The sequence below is a fragment of the Nerophis ophidion genome, unplaced genomic scaffold, assembly GCF_033978795.1.
Source record: "Nerophis ophidion isolate RoL-2023_Sa unplaced genomic scaffold, RoL_Noph_v1.0 HiC_scaffold_362, whole genome shotgun sequence".
Classification (NCBI taxonomy): domain Eukaryota; kingdom Metazoa; phylum Chordata; class Actinopteri; order Syngnathiformes; family Syngnathidae; genus Nerophis; species Nerophis ophidion.
Genome location: NW_026907282.1, coordinates 24,429 through 41,275, shown reverse-complemented (window position 1 = coordinate 41,275; position 16,847 = coordinate 24,429). Strand labels below are relative to the sequence as shown.

Here is a 16,847-nt window from a genome sequence, read left to right as displayed (position 1 = left end):
TGTGTTAACTCCGTATCCTGCCCATAAACACTGTGCATGTGTTAACTCCGTATCCTGCCCATAAACACTGTGCATGTGTTAACTCCGTATCCCTGCCCATAAACACTGTGCATGTGTTAACTCCGTATCCTGCCCATAAACACTGTGCATGTGTTAACTCCGTATCCTGCCCATAAACACTGTGCATGTGTTAACTCCGTATCCTGCCCATAAACACTGTGCATGTGTTAACTCCGTATCCTGCCCATAAACACTGTGCATGTGTTAACTCCGTATCCTGCCCATAAAACACTGTGCATGTGTTAACTCCGTATCCTGCCCATAAACACTGTGCATGCGTGTTAACTCCGTATCCTGCCCATAAACACTGTGCATGTGTTAACTCCGTATCCTGCCCATAAACACTGTGCATGTGTTAACTCCGTATCCTGCCCATAAACACTGTGCATGTGTTAACTCCGTATCCTGCCCATAAACACTGTGCATGTGTTAACTCCGTATCCTGCCCATAAACACTGCGCATGTGTTAACTCCGTATCCTGCCCATAAACACTGTCGCATGTGTGTTAACTCCGTATCCTGCCCATAAACACTGTCGCATGTGTTAACTCCGTATCCTGCCCATCAAACACTGTGCATGTGTTAACTCCGTATCCTGCCCATAAACACTGTGCATGTGTTAACTCCGTATCCTGCCCATAAACACTGTGCATGTGTTAACTCCCGTATCCTGCCCATAAACACTGTGCATGCTGTTAACTCCGTATCCTGCCCATAAACACTGTGCATGCGTTAACTCCGTATCCTGCCCATAAACACTGTGCATGTGTTAACTCCGTATCCTGCCCATAAACACTGTGCATGTGTTAACTCCGTATCCTGCCCATAAACACTGTGCATGTGTTAACCTCCGTATCCTGCCCATAAACACTGTGCATGTGTTAACTCCGTATCCTGCCCATAAACACTGTGCATGGGTTAACTCCGTATCCTGCCCATAAACACTGTGCATGTGTTAACTCCGTATCCTGCCCATAAACACTGTGCATGTGTTAACTCCGTATCCTGCCCATAAACACTGTGCATGTGTTAACTCCGTATCCTGCCCATAAACACTGTGCATGTGTTAACTCCGTATCCTGCCCATAAACACTGCGCATGTGTTAACTCCGTATCCTGCCCATAAACACTGTGCATGCGTTAACTCCGTATCCTGCCCATAAACACTGTGCATGTGTTAACTCCGTATCCCTGCCCATAAACACTGTGCATGTGTTAACTCCGTATCCTGCCCATAAACACTGTGCATGTGTTAACTCCGTATCCTGCCCATAAACACTGTGCATGTGTTAACTCCGTATCCTGCCCATAAACACTGTGCATGTGTTAACTCCGTATCCTGCCCATAAACACTGTGCATGTGTTAACTCCGTATCCTGCCCATAAACACTGTGCATGTGTTAACTCCGTATCCTGCCCATAAACACTGTGCATGTGTTAACTCCGTATCCTGCCCATAAACACTGTGCATGTGTTAACTCCGTATCCTGCCCATAAACACTGTGCATGTGTTTAACTCCGTATCCTGCCCATAAACACTGTGCATGTGTTAACTCCGTACCTGCCCATAAAACACTGTGCATGTGTTAACTCCGTATCCTGCCCATAAACACTGTGCATGTGTTAACTCCGTATCCTGCCCATAAACACTGCGCATGTGTTAACTCCGGTATCCTGCCCATAAACACTGTGCATGCTGTTAACTCCGTATCCTGCCCATAAACACTGTGCATGTGTTAACTCCGTATCCTGCCCATAAACACTGTGCATGTGTTAACTCCGTATCCTGCCCATAAACACTGTGCATGTGTTAACTCCGTATCCTGCCCATAAACACTGTGCATGTGTTAACTCCGTATCCTGCCCATAAACACTGTGCATGTGTTAACTCCGTATCCTGCCCATAAACACTGTGCATGTGTTAACTCCGTATCCTGCCCCATAAACACTGTGCATGTGTTAACTCCGTATCCTGCCCATAAACACTGTGCATGTCGTTAACTCCGTACCCTGCCCATAAACACTGTGCATGTGTTAACTCCGTATCCTGCCCATAAACACTGTGCATGTGTTAACTCCGTATCCTGCCCATAAACACTGTGCATGTGTTAACTCCGTATCCTGCCCCATAAACACTGTGCATGTGTTAACTCCGTATCCTGCCCATAAACACTGTGCATGTGTTAACTCCGTATCCTGCCCATAAACACTGTGCATGTGTTAACTCCGTATCCTGCCCATAAACACTGTGCATGTGTTAACTCCGTATCCTGCCCATAAACACTGTCGCATGTGTTAACTCCGTAGTCCTGCCCATAAACACTGTGCATGCGTTAACTCCGTATCCTGCCCATTAAACACTGTGCATGTGTTTAACTCCGTACCCTGCCCATAAACACTGTGCATGTGTTAACTCCGTATCCTGCCCATAAACACTGTGCATGTGTTAACTCCGTATCCTGCCCATAAACACTGTGCATGTGTTAACTCCGTATCCTGCCCATAAACACTGTGCATGTGTTAACTCGTATCCTGCCATAAACACTGTGCATGCGTTAACTCTGTATCCTGCCCATCAACACTGTGCATGTGTTAACTCCGTATCCTGCCCATAAACACTGTGCATGTGTTAACTCCGTATCCTGCCCATAAACACTGTGCATGTGTTAACTCCGTATCCTGCCCATAAACACTGTGCATGTGTTAACTCCGTATCCTGCCCATAAACACTGTGCATGTGTTAACTCCGTATCCTGCCCATAAACACTGTGCATGCGTTAACTCTGTATCCTGCCCATCAACACTGTGTCATGTGTTAACTCCGTATCCCTGCCCATAAACACTGTGCATGTGTTAACTCCGTATCCTGCCCATAAACACTGTGCATGCGTTAACTCCGTATCCTGCCCATAAACACTGTGCATGTGTTAACTCCGTATCCTGCCCATAAACACTGTGCATGTGTTAACTCCGTATCCTGCCCATAAACACTGTGCATGTGTTAACTCCGTATCCTGCCCATCAACACTGTGCATGTGTTAACTCCGTATCCTGCCCATAAACACTGTGCATGTGTTAACTCCGTATCCTGCCCATAAACACTGTGCATGTGTTAACTCCGTATCCTGCCCATCAACACTGTGCATGTGTTAACTCCGTATCCTGCCCATAAACACTGTGCATGTGTTAACTCCGTATCCTGCCCATAAACACTGTGCATGTGTTAACTCCGTATCCTGCCCATAAACACTGTGCATGTGTTAACTCCGTATCCTGCCCATCAACACTGTGCATGCGTTAACTCCGTATCCTGCCCATAAACACTGTGCATGCGTTAACTCCGTATCCTGCCCATAAACACTGTGCATGCGTTAACTCCGTATCCTGCCCATAAACACTGTGCATGTGTTAACTCCGTATCCTGCCCATAAACACTGTGCATGTGTTAACTCCGTATCCTGCCCATAAACACTGTGCATGTGTTAACTCCGTATCCTGCCCATAAACACTGTGCATGTGTTAACTCCGTATCCTGCCCATAAACACTGTGCATGTGTTAACTCCGTATCCTGCCCATAAACACTGTGCATGTGTTAACTCCGTATCCTGCCCATAAAACACTGCGCATGTGTTAACTCCGTATCCTGCCCATCAACACTGTGCATGCGTTAACTCCGTATCCTGCCCATAAACACTGTGCATGTGTTAACTCCGTATCCTGCCCATAAACACTGTGCATGTGTTAACTCCGTATCCTGCCCATAAACACTGTGCATGTGTTAACTCGTATCCTGCCCATAAACACTGTGCATGTGTTAACTCCGTATCCTGCCCATAAACACTGTGCATGTGTTAACTCCGTATCCTGCCCATAAACACTGCGCATGTGTTAACTCCGTATCCTGCCCATAAACACTGTGCATGTGTTAACTCCGTATCCTGCCCATAAACACTGTGCATGTGTTAACTCCGTATCCTGCCCATAAACACTGTGCATGTGTTAACTCCGTATCCTGCCCATAAACACTGTGCATGTGTTAACTCCGTATCCTGCCCATAAACACTGTGCATGTGTTAACTCCGTATCCTGCCCATAAACACTGCGCATGTGTTAACTCCGTATCCTGCCCATCAACACTGTGCATGCGTTAACTCCGTATCCTGCCCATAAACACTGTGCATGTGTTAACTCCGTATCCTGCCCATAAACACTGTGCATGTGTTAACTCCGTATCCTGCCCATAAACACTGTGCATGTGTTAACTCCGTATCCTGCCCATAAACACTGTGCATGTGTTAACTCCGTATCCTGCCCATAAACACTGTGCATGTGTTAACTCCGTATCCTGCCCATAAACACTGTGCATGTGTTAACTCCGTATCCTGCCCATCAACACTGTGCATGCGTTAACCCAGTATATGGAGAAACATGTTAACAATCTCCCTATCTTTTTATATAAAAAAAATAAATAGCACATGTTTGTTAAGAACAAATACATGTCTTTTTAAACAACAGAAACAATACAATCAACTTAGGTAAGAACCCATTTTCCTTCACTCAATTCTTTCAAAAGCATCAAGGGTGATGCCCCCTTTTTCGTAAGACAGTCAGCCAGTTGAGCTTTTGTTGCTGACCAGAGTACCTTTTGTATTTTTTTTCTTGTGAATAAGTTCTTTGATGCCACTTATATCTAACTGAAGCCTTTTCTCTGTTGCCTGTTTTGTTGATCGAAGAGCATCATAGAGAGAATGATTATCAGTCACACAAAGTAACGCTGGAGCATTTAGACCAGCGGTGCCAGTAGTGAGCTCAGAATAGAGGGTGGCAAGAAACACTGCATTGTCTATTCCATCCGACATGGCCAGAGTTTCTCCGGCAAGGGTGCTTCGCACCACACGTCGAATTCTCTTGGACTGCCAGAAAAGGGGGGGATAATTTACCTCCTTCTCCCATTAGGGTGATCAACATGCCCTCTTGTGTACCTCCATCAGGAAGATTTCCTAATGAAGCATCGCTGAATACAGTTAGGTTTAAGGCACTATCATTTCCCAAATGTTGAAATTTTAAAGTCACTTTTTCAGCTTTAAGTTTACGAGCTAACTTATTAGCATTGTGAATTGTTTGCACAGTCGCATTCTTTAGACTAGAGGCCAGACCACAAGAATCAAACATTACGTCAGGTCTTGTCTGTTTTGCAACCCAGAGTATCTGTCCTATTTTTGATCTGAGTTGTTCTTTTTCTGTTTCATTAAGAGGAGCATCTCTTTCTAGAGCACGGACTGGCTGTAAGTGAATGGGGTGCAGACTTTCAATGTAGCTGTGCTGATGCAACTCTACACAATCATTAACAGTTTCAATATCCATTCCCCAAAATAGCAGAAATTGTCATGTTCCTCACGTCCCACTCGGAACTCAGACTTCAGTTTAGGGATGACATTTTCTGAAAAGTTTGATGAGCCTGCCCACATAAAATCATCTACATGGACATGCGAGTACACCTGTCACTGTGTTTTTCATCATCCAGCCAATAAAATACTGCTGGGTCTACCTGTGACACTTTACCACCTGTGCTCAGCATGATTTCCTTCACCTTGTTGTATGAATAGAGAGATGCATCAGCAAGCCCATACACACACTTCTTTAGTTTCCAAATAACCCCCTTACAGTTAGCTTCTGGAGGAAGGTGGACAAATGTCTCTCGACAACTCCATACCCTGTAAAAAGGCAGACTTAATGTCCATGGAATGGACTTTCCAATGATTTTGACAAATGACACTTAGCAATAGTCTTAGAGATTCAGAAGCACAGGTTGGTGAATCTTTTTTGTAGATTTTTGAAATGAAGTTCCTTCAAACCCCCTTGCTACAAGTCTGGCTTTGGGTACAATACCAGTGTCACTTTCTTTGAGACTACAGACCCACCTAGTGGAGATACACTTTTGTCCTGTATTTTCAAAAACATTATTGCTTTTCCAGCTTTCTATCCCTGCCTGTTTGGCTGCATCAAATGAGATGTCTTTTGTTATGAGTACATCAGCCTCCCCGACAGCTGACTCAGTGTTAAGATGCTGTACACACGACATGTCAACAGCCTCTTTTAGTCCAGTACTGCCATCCGGCTCAATATGCTGCACATTATACCAGGTTTTATAGCTTCCTGTTGCTTTACCTGCTCTACTGAGAGTACTTTAGCCCTACATGTTACACTTGTATCTCTTTTCACAAAAGTTACAATCTGTCCCGTTTTTAACTTCACATTAGAAGCAGGGAGAAGGTTATCACAGGCACTGTGATTCATTTGAGGTGCATCACTTTGAATTACACCTTCACTTGTGTTTCCCTCTCCATCACTGTCGTGTTCACTTTCACTGTCTGTGTTTTTTTCATTATCTGAGCCACATGATGGTATGTGTAAAGCATCTGTGTCACTATCAGCGGTTATGTTCTCTTCATGTTTTTCCACATCCTGTTTCAGTGTGAACTTTACTTTGTGTCATTTCCTTGTCTTTAATCTGTGTGTGCACCTTATCAAGTCGTGAATGATGAACTCTAACTAGAATACCTCCATGTCTTCCAAACACAACAGCTCCATCTTGACCAATCACCACTCCTGGTCCCCTTCCACTCTGCACTATCTCCTCGTTTATAGTAAACCTTTTCTCCTGTCTCATATTTTTCATCTGTGTGTCTAAGCTGTTTTCTTAATGCCCTTCTTATCCTCTCTGAACATTCGACTTCAGTGAAAGCCTTCCTTGAGGCATGCAGAGCTGATATGTGTTCTCCTACTCTTGTGCTCACTCTAGTGCAGGTAGCTCATTTACCAATACATTGGGAAGATTAGGATTTTGACCAAATACCAGTTGATGTGGACTATAACCATGTACACTGTGCATGCAGTTCTTAGCCATTAAGGCCCAGTCCAAGGCAGTACTCCAGTCACAATCTTTTTCCTGTTTAACTTTATGGATGATGTTCGTGAGTGTCTGATTATGACGTTCCAAAAGTCCGTTGCTCCATGGGCTGTATCCTGCGGTTGTCTTGATCTCGATATTGAAGTTTTTCTGCCATGTCCCTGAACTCTACATTGTTAAATTCTCCTCCGTTGTCACTGAAGAGCTTCTTGGTGAGGACCATGGACACTTATCCATGTGTGAATGAAAGAGTTGACAATTACAGATGATTTCTTGGTTTTCACAATATTTCCAGCGCTGAAACGTGTGAAATGGTCCATTATATGTAAATACCAAATGCCTGACTCAAGCTCGTGCAGGTCCACCGCCACATTTTCATTGTATTCCGAAGCACGAGGCAAACCAACAGCTAGCCTTTGGCTTTGTCTTGCTATATCTTTGGCACGTGTGACATGCATCCACTATTTGTTGCAAAATATTGAGACAATCCTGCTCTTTGTTCCCTGAACTTTGAATTAGCCTGTGCAGGCGATCTGCTGATGCATGGCCAAATTGTCTGTGAAGTTTGAGGAGGACCTTGTTCTTCTCGATTGTGGACATGTTTTCTGTTACAATCAGGACTTCATCTTCAGCACATAAATCTTGAATCTGATATTCCATGTCATCTTTGTCTCTTATGTCTACACAGTAATGTCCTGAGCTGGTAAACTGAAGAGGTATCTGCTGCTTAAACATCACTACCCTGTCGTTTTCTATGTCTAACGTAGTTCCTGCCTTTTTTAATGATGTTTTACTCAGCAGGAGTGGAATATCGACTTTGACAACTTCTGTCTCAATGTTACACTTTGTCCATCCTATTTTAGCAGGTAGATGCACTTTTCTGGCGGAATGAATCACATTTCCATCTCCAAAACGAAACAGTCTGTTGCTAGACCTTTCTGTACTTCTTAGCTTATTTACCTGCTTTTAATTGGGATTTTGTACAAAACTTTCAAGCCACTTTTCGCCACACACTGTGCGAGTGCAGGCGGTGTCTATGATCGCTGAGCTTGCTGCTTCAGTCATAAAAATCTCAGCTTTAGACTGGGGATCATTCGTTAACAGCGTGATATTAACTTCATCCAAATTGTCATTTTCAGTCAATCTTACTTGTTCGTGCTTTTTGTGCGGGCAGTCCTTTGCCCAGTGGCATGTGCTTTGACAGACGGCACATCGTGATCGTTTACCGTACTTATCCAGTGGGTTTGTACCCGGTAACGGCGTCACCGATCTTCGTTGACCACGTGGAAACGGTGTGTTTGGTCTTCCTCTCCATTGTGGCTGTTCTGTGAGGAAAGCTGCGTCCTGGTTCAGTTGTATCTCGCTTGACTTGCCCGTTGTTTTACCTCCGAATATCCGTTTGAGAGCTGACTTCATTGACGAGAAGCTTAGCTCCGTGTTAGCCCTCAGTGCTAGCTGCCTGTCTTTCTCATCAAGGCAGGCTGTGTCAAGAAGTTTGAAGGCTAACACCCCATCAGCGCTGTTCAAAGTCAATAATATAGTCCACCATTGAAACGGAAATATTTTTGGTGATGCGGTCGAAGTACGTGTACGCTTCGTATGCGCGATCCTTTTCCTCTTTCAGCAAAACGTCATCCAGTTTTGCAAATAATGTCGTCATACCGTTGTCATTGTCCAACTCCTCCGCAGATATCTCCATTGCGATTTCTCTGGCTCTCCCTTCAAGTCCCAAAGCCACAGCCAGTGCTTGCTTTTTCTTATTGAGTTCTGTAACGCGCATCCAAATGTTAACTTCATTTTTCCAGCACTCGTATGGCTTGGACTCGTCAAACCTCGGCGGTATTTTATAGTTTGCAGCCATCCTCAACCATCCTCTGCTACCAATGTTAAATATGGGTGAATAAACACGACGTCTATTCTGATTCACAACTTTTAATCAACTGCTGCACAGAGGAAAAACACTTTTTCCTTCCCACCCATCAACACTGCGCATGCGTTAACCCAGTATATGGAGAAACATGTTAACAGTGGTAGTATTATGCTCTGGGCCTGTTTTGCAGCCAATAAAACTGGTGATTTAAATGGGACAATGAAAAAGGAGGATTAGCTCCAAATTCTTCAGGACAAGCTAACATCATCAACCCGGAGGTTGGCTCTTGGGCGCTTTTGGATGTTCCAACAGGACAATGACCCCAAACACACGTCAAAAGTGGCAAAGGAATGGCCAAATCAGGCAAGAATGAAGGTTTTAGAATGGCCTTCCCAAAGTCCTGACTTTTACGTGTGGACAATGCTGAAAAGTCCATGTCAGAAAACCAACACATTTAGCTGAACTACACCAATTTTGTCAAAAGGAGGGGTCACAAACTCAAAAACCAAAACCACCTTTTTGCGGTGAAACTTGCCAAGGGACATGTAAGCAAATATTAACATTGCTGTATGTACACTTTTGACCCAGCACATTTTCAGTAGACCCATAATAAATTCATAAAAGAAGCAAACTTCATGAATGTTTTTTGTGAGCAACAAGTATGTGCTCCAATCACTACATCACAAAAAAATAGTAGTTGTAGAAATGATTGGAAACTGAAGTCAGCCATGACATGATGTTCTTTACAAGTGTATGTAAACTTTTGACCTGACTAAGACACTGGAGGGCTGCTTGCACATGAGCCTTGAAGCCAAGCTGAACCTGTTTGGAGACTTAGTCTTAGACTAGTCAGGAAGTAGAAGAGCAGAATTCCCAGCTGCAAAGATGTGATATGAGTGAAGATGGACTTCCTTCACCAGAGTGAGGTGTGGGCTTAGCATGAGCAGCGTAAGCAGCTCACGGTGCGTTTTGTGCTCCGCCAGCTGGTGACGGTGGTAACCAGCTCTCAGAGAGACGTGAAGGCTGAAGGCTGAAGGCTGAGTGACACACAGCACAGTGAGGACTTTGCTTTTTCACGCACCTCCAAATGTTCTTCTGACTTTGTGTGAAGATGATGTTGACTCTGCCACATGCTAACATCTGCACCTGCTTTTGTTGGGAATGTGCTGAGTCATCTTCTTCCTCCAGGATGCTTTGTGCACTGGAACACAGAGAGATGTCTCCATCGCTGAGGGACCTCATCACACTTGGACTTTTCTTTCACATCTGCACTAATTGCTCCTCATCTTACACCATGTCTTCTTCGGCTGTTTGTGGCTGACAAAACACCTTCAATCTGCATTTGTCTACAATATTTTGTCAGATGTTGATCTTTGTGTCCATGTAGTTGTGATGTCATCATTTGGGGCTCATGTGTCATCACATTGACAAGGATTTCTTCTTTCCTTTTCAAACCAATAGACAGCTGCTTATCAGTGAATATCACCTTGTGTCACATCTCATCATTATTTTTAACAATATTTTGGAACAATAGTACCATTTTTAACTACTTCCGTATGCTAATATTAATTGTTTTTGATGTAACATTTAAGAATGATGATTATGAGAACTGCGATGAGGTGGCGACTTGTCCAGGGTGTACCCCGCCTTCCGCCCGATTGTAGCTGAGATAGGCGCCAGCGCCCCCCGCGACCCCAAAAGGGAATAAGCGGTAGAAAATGGATGGATGGATTATGAGAACTGCTGTCCAGTTGTTTTATCTTCTTTTCTGATGACATTAGTCTCATTTGCAATGCAGTTGCACTTCCAAGACCATTAGATGGCAGCACTGTATAACTATTTATGCTATGTTGTCAAACTAGAAAGTAGCTTTTTTTTTCAGGAAATTAACTTTTTAGGTTGCGCCCTACAAAGTGTCAATACTGTAAGAATAGTTATTACACAAAATTGTAAAATTCGAACTATAATCTTAGTTGTTTCCTTTACCAAATTCCAAGGTGTTGAAATCGCCATGTAAAATCCTTCATGTAAATAGTAGCCTGTCTTTGGCAAATCCTATGTAAATTAGCAATAAGCTAGCGCATTTTGGAAGAGTGTCGCATTACTTTATGTTTGCGCTGTTTTTTTATTAAGCACACTTTATTGGTGTTGAAAATGGCAACGTGACTTTTAGGGAGTTTGGCTGAGTCCGGCCTGAGTGCTGCTTGAGTGATTGTTTACCTGAGCCCGTGTTTAGTCTGAAAGCAGACATGACGTCACATGCAACAAAGGTATCCAACTTGATTTTACATAATTGATAGTACTGAGGGAATCGGGTCATCACCTACAAAAGTACAGAATTGGGTAGCCAACCTTACCAGTTAGTGTGACGGAGGGGGACAGTGACACAAAATTTTTATGACAAAGCATTGTCAAATATTTATATTTTTGAAACAATTTGCTGTTTTTTCCGTTCCTTTTTGCATAATCATATTTTTGCTTGATTGCCAAACATGCCGAGGATGTCATTTGGGAAGTAAACAAGGTAGGCCGTTCATATACTCTTGATATTCAGTGTTTTATGTGTACAATGTTTCATGTACATTCTGGGGGTTTTATTCAGTAAAAACTTGTCAAATACAAATCTGTTTTGGAGGTGCTTTGTCATTACACTCATGATAACACTTCTTCCTTGCAGTCATGCAAAACAAGTATTAAATGATCTTAAGCCTTTACCATGTCCGAAAAGTGACAATTTGAAATATTTTGTCAATTGTCAACAGAAAGAATGAATGACAGAGCTCTTTATTAAAACACAATATTTAATGGAAATGACTGCAAATTTAAGAGAGTAAAATAACGTAATTCACCTGTTCTTCTGTTGATGCTAGTAGTGGAATGGTATACACATCTGCTGTGTGTGACAGTGGGTGTGAGTACGATTCCCGGTCAGGATGGGAAGGTAAACATTGATCTGAATCATCATGATTGTTGTGCTGTGGCGACCTCTCATGGGAAAAAATGAAAGACATTTACTGATTTAATTCTATTAATTGTATTATTTTGCACTCATACATTAATTATTTGGTCATGTTTTTATTACAATGTGATCTTATTACTCCGAGACGTGTGTAATTAAATACAGGTTTCAGTCAAATAGTAAAACATGGTTTTCACAATGTCAGGTTCAAACATCGATGACATCTATTAAACAAGACAAGAAGCAAGGAAATAGAGACGGAATTCAATTTTGCTCGGTTTGAGGAGAAACATGTCGACCTGTAACCTCTTACAGTGTCACCCACGCGCTCACGGAAAAATGTTCACGTCTCCTCTTTTATTTGGATATTCCCTGTTTACATAACAGCAGCTGTTTCTAAAGGAATGGGGGTATGTAAACAGCCATTGTTTTCGGTCACATTAACACAAAAGAAAAAGATACCTCAGGCTTGTACTGGTCCTGGATCGAGCTTGGGCAAGTCTTGGATCACAATAGCTAACCCTTCCCGTCTCTTCCCATCGTACACAGTGGTATTTTCCAAGCCTTTGGATTATTGCAACAAAGACAGCTTCCGTCTGTTCACTGGGAACTCAGAGAACGGAAAGTTTTTTTGATAATTTACATACAATATTTCTGACACACATAAATAAAGAAGGCAAAAACAAGCAAACAAACAGAAAAATCACCATGCCAGTAGAGATGAAGACAATCTGCCAACAAAATGTCTCCTACTTATTTTTTCTGAGAGTTGTCAAGCCTGCGTGTGATGGATATGGCCTGCCAGTTAAAAGGTTTGCCCAAGTTATTCTAGTCACTTATGCACAGATGAGATGTGTCAGTAACAAAATATTACTTTGCATCACTTTTTGGCAACCAACAATTCATTGATTGAATTAATACATCCAAACACTTTATTGATATGTATGATGTGCATGAACAAAAAACAGTTGATGTTGTATGTAGCTTATAAACAAGGAAGAGGTTTGTAACACATCAACAAGTCCTTTAAAGTCTCATTAATGTCACAGAATTGGACAAATCTTTGACTTTTCCAACCTAGCAAAGGCTTTAGATCATGCTACTTTTGTTGAACAAATGTTTTGCAGGTACAATAGTCTAGATAAACCTGCTTTCAAATCAACTTTAAAGAGACCTTATCTTTTATACTTTCTATTTGAGTGGACTAAATGTACTGTCATTTTAGCTGACTAAAATGTTGTGTGATGTGGTTGACTTAAACTAAATCCATTTAGATTTAGCAGAGAGAAACTATTGTTAGTCACCTTGAGACTCTCCCTGAAACCTAATAACCAGGTGATAAATCTGGTAGTAATAATGGACTCAGACTTGAATTTAAACAGCCGCATGAAGTCGATAACATCGGCAGCTTTTACCACCTGAAACACTTTGTCAACATCAGAGGAATAATGTCTGAATCAGACTTGGAGAGACTAAGTCTTTGTCTCCAGCAGTTTGGACTACTGTAATGCTCTTTTCACTTGGCTCTTTAAACCAGCTGTAAAGCAACTGCAGTACACCCAGAATGCTGCTGCTCAAGTCCTGACTAGAACTAGGAAATATGATCATATCAGTCCATATCAGTCCTGGCTTCCTGTAGCTACTCAGCTTTCCTTGTGTACAAGTCCTTTCATGGTCTTGTGCCAAAGTACATCTCTGACATGTTAGCTCTGAGAACCTTGTTTTATGAGGATTATTCTTCTTTTATTTTGAAGTATTTTCCATGGTTACTTCCATTTTATTGTTGCCTTCTTGTCATTTTCTGTACAGCACTTTGAATTGTGCTCTATAAATAAACTGGCCTTCCCTAATTGTTTTCAGAATAAAACACTTATTTCCAGCTTCAGAGGCACTGCTCATTTCTAGATGTAGAGATGTTGATTTGAGATATCTTCATTCAAGATGTCTTATCAAGTCAAATGTTTGACTAGTTGTTCAATGGATAGGTTGGGCTTCAGTTGAAGAAAAACAGCTGATGAGGAAGTTGGTCTAAACTTGACACACCTGTTGTGCTTGCCAGGTCACGTGATTTCCCAGAAAAGCCACTCAAGCATTTACCTGAGGTGGCCACTAGGGGCGCTCTCTAGCTAAGGTGACCAGAGTGGTGTCTAGAGAGAGTGTGGACAAGCAAACAACAGACGCCATGTTGGGGACCAACTGAATCATTTGATGTTAGTTTTCCTAATAATAGCTCTAATTATTATTGTACTTCAGCTCATAAACTTGCAATCAAGTATATTTTTAGGACAATTTTGCATCTAGACTTGATGCACTGGGCCGCTACGTTCATGCAGTGTTTAGTCAGAGGAGACACGGACATCAGCGTGGATCTACAGGAGCTTTAGTTTTCAATTCGCCACAGAGTGAATTCCCGTCCTTCAACAATCGCTATTTCTTTGGAAACAAAGTAAATAATATATACAAATAAATATATATATTATATGGAGCCTATTATTTAAACACTACTGACAAGTGATGCACCCAAAATGTGGTGGTCTTTGCTCACCAAAAGCGGATGTTGTGGTGAGCAAACAAATATCCACGGCACACACGAATGACGTAGCTCGCCCAAAGCTGATGAGCAAGTCACATTCAGGTCGCATTACGTTGAGACAGAAGTTCCACTTAAAAAAATGACATTCCAATTTGAATCAGGACTACTTCCTGAGGTGGCCTCAATCTGATGCCAAAAGATCAGATTTGAAGGACTTTGGAGAGTTTGGACTGTCAAAAAAAATCAGATCTTTGGTCTTGTGGTTAGAGTGTCCGCCCTGAGACTGGAAGGTGGAGAGTCTATAAGACCTGCTCAGTGGTCTTGTGGTTAGAGTGTCCGCCCTGAGACTGGAAGGTGGAGAGTCTATAAGACCTGCTCAGTGGTCTTGTGGTTAGAGTGTCCGCCCTGAGACTGGAAGGTGGAGAGTCTATAAGACCTGCTCAGTGGCCTTGTGGTTAGAGTGTCCGCCCTGAGACTGGAAGGTGGAGAGTCTATAAGACCTGCTCAGTGGTCTTGTGGTTAGAGTGTCCGCCCTGAGACTGGAAGGTGGAGAGTCTATAAGACCTGCTCAGTGGCCTTGTGGTTAGAGTGTCCGCCCTGAGACTGGAAGGTGGAGAGTTTATAAGACCTGCTCAGTGGTCTTGTGGTTAGAGTGTCCGCCCTGAGACTGGAAGGTGGAGAGTCTATAAGACCTGCTCAGTGGTCTTGTGGTTAGAGTGTCCGCCCTGAGACTGGACGGTGGAGAGTCTATAAGACCTGCTCAGTGGTCTTGTGGTTAGAGTGTCCGCCCTGAGACTGGAAGGTGGAGAGTTTATAAGACCTGCTCAGTGGCCTTGAGGTTAGAGTGTCCGCCCTGAGACTGGAAGGTGGAGAGTTTATAAGACCTGCTCAGTGGTCTTGTGGTTAGAGTGTCCGCCCTGAGACTGGAAGGTGGAGAGTCTATAAGACCTGCTCAGTGGTCTTGTGGTTAGAGTGTCCGCCCTGAGACTGGAAGGTGGAGAGTTTATAAGACCTGCTCAGTGGTCTTGTGGTTAGAGTGTCCGCCCTGAGACTGGACGGTGGAGAGTCTATAAGACCTGCTCAGTGGTCTTGTGGTTAGAGTGTCCGCCCTGAGACTGGACGGTGGAGAGTCTATAAGACCTGCTCAGTGGTCTTGTGGTTAGAGTGTCCGCCCTGAGACTGGAAGGTGGAGAGTTTATAAGACCTGCTCAGTGGTCTTGTGGTTAGAGTGTCCGCCCTGAGACTGGACGGTGGAGAGTCTATAAGACCTGCTCAGTGGTCTTGTGGTTAGAGTGTCCGCCCTGAGACTGGAAGGTGGAGAGTTTATAAGACCTGCTCAGTGGCCTTGAGGTTAGAGTGTCCGCCCTGAGACTGGAAGGTGGAGAGTTTATAAGACCTGCTCAGTGGTCTTGTGGTTAGAGTGTCCGCCCTGAGACTGGAAGGTGGAGAGTCTATAAGACCTGCTCAGTGGTCTTGTGGTTAGAGTGTCCGCCCTGAGACTGGAAGGTGGAGAGTTTATAAGACCTGCTCAGTGGTCTTGTGGTTAGAGTGTCCGCCCTGAGACTGGAAGATGGAGAGTTTATAAGACCTGCTCAGTGGCCTTGTGGTTAGATTGTCCGCCCTGATACTGGAAGGTGGAGAGTTTATAAGTCCTGCTCAGTGGTCTTGTGGTTAGAGTGTCCGCCCTGAGACTGGAAGGTGGAGAGTCTATAAGACCTGCTCAGTGGTCTTGTGGTTAGAGTGTCCGCCCTGAGACTGGAAGGTGGAGAGTCTATAAGACCTGCTCAGTGGCCTTGTGGTTAGAGTGTCCGCCCTGAGACTGGAAGGTGGAGAGTCTATAAGACCTGCTCAGTGGTCTTGTGGTTAGAGTGTCCGCCCTGAGACTGGAAGGTGGAGAGTCTATAAGACCTGCTCAGTGGCCTTGTGGTTAGAGTGTCCGCCCTGAGACTGGAAGGTGGAGAGTTTATAAGACCTGCTCAGTGGTCTTGTGGTTAGAGTGTCCGCCCTGAGACTGGAAGGTGGAGAGTCTATAAGACCTGCTCAGTGGTCTTGTGGTTAGAGTGTCCGCCCTGAGACTGGACGGTGGAGAGTCTATAAGACCTGCTCAGTGGTCTTGTGGTTAGAGTGTCCGCCCTGAGACTGGAAGGTGGAGAGTTTATAAGACCTGCTCAGTGGCCTTGAGGTTAGAGTGTCCGCCCTGAGACTGGAAGGTGGAGAGTTTATAAGACCTGCTCAGTGGTCTTGTGGTTAGAGTGTCCGCCCTGAGACTGGAAGGTGGAGAGTCTATAAGACCTGCTCAGTGGTCTTGTGGTTAGAGTGTCCGCCCTGAGACTGGAAGGTGGAGAGTTTATAAGACCTGCTCAGTGGTCTTGTGGTTAGAGTGTCCGCCCTGAGACTGGAAGATGGAGAGTTTATAAGACCTGCTCAGTGGCCTTGTGGTTAGATTGTCCGCCCTGAGACTGGAAGGTGGAGAGTTTATAAGTCCTGCTCAGTGGTCTTGTGGTTAGAGTGTCC

At 43.8% G+C, this 16,847-nt stretch overlaps 1 long non-coding RNA gene across 1 annotated transcript; it reads left to right on the top strand.

The window, feature by feature from the left end:
• The first annotated feature begins 7,419 nt into the window (after positions 1 to 7,419).
• LOC133548041 (uncharacterized) lies at positions 7,420 to 11,464 on the top strand. Its single transcript, XR_009805716.1, has 2 exons — positions 7,420 to 9,897; positions 10,030 to 11,464. It is a non-coding gene; the product is annotated as an uncharacterized LOC133548041 (long non-coding RNA).
• Positions 11,465 to 16,847: the final 5,383 nt, after the last annotated feature.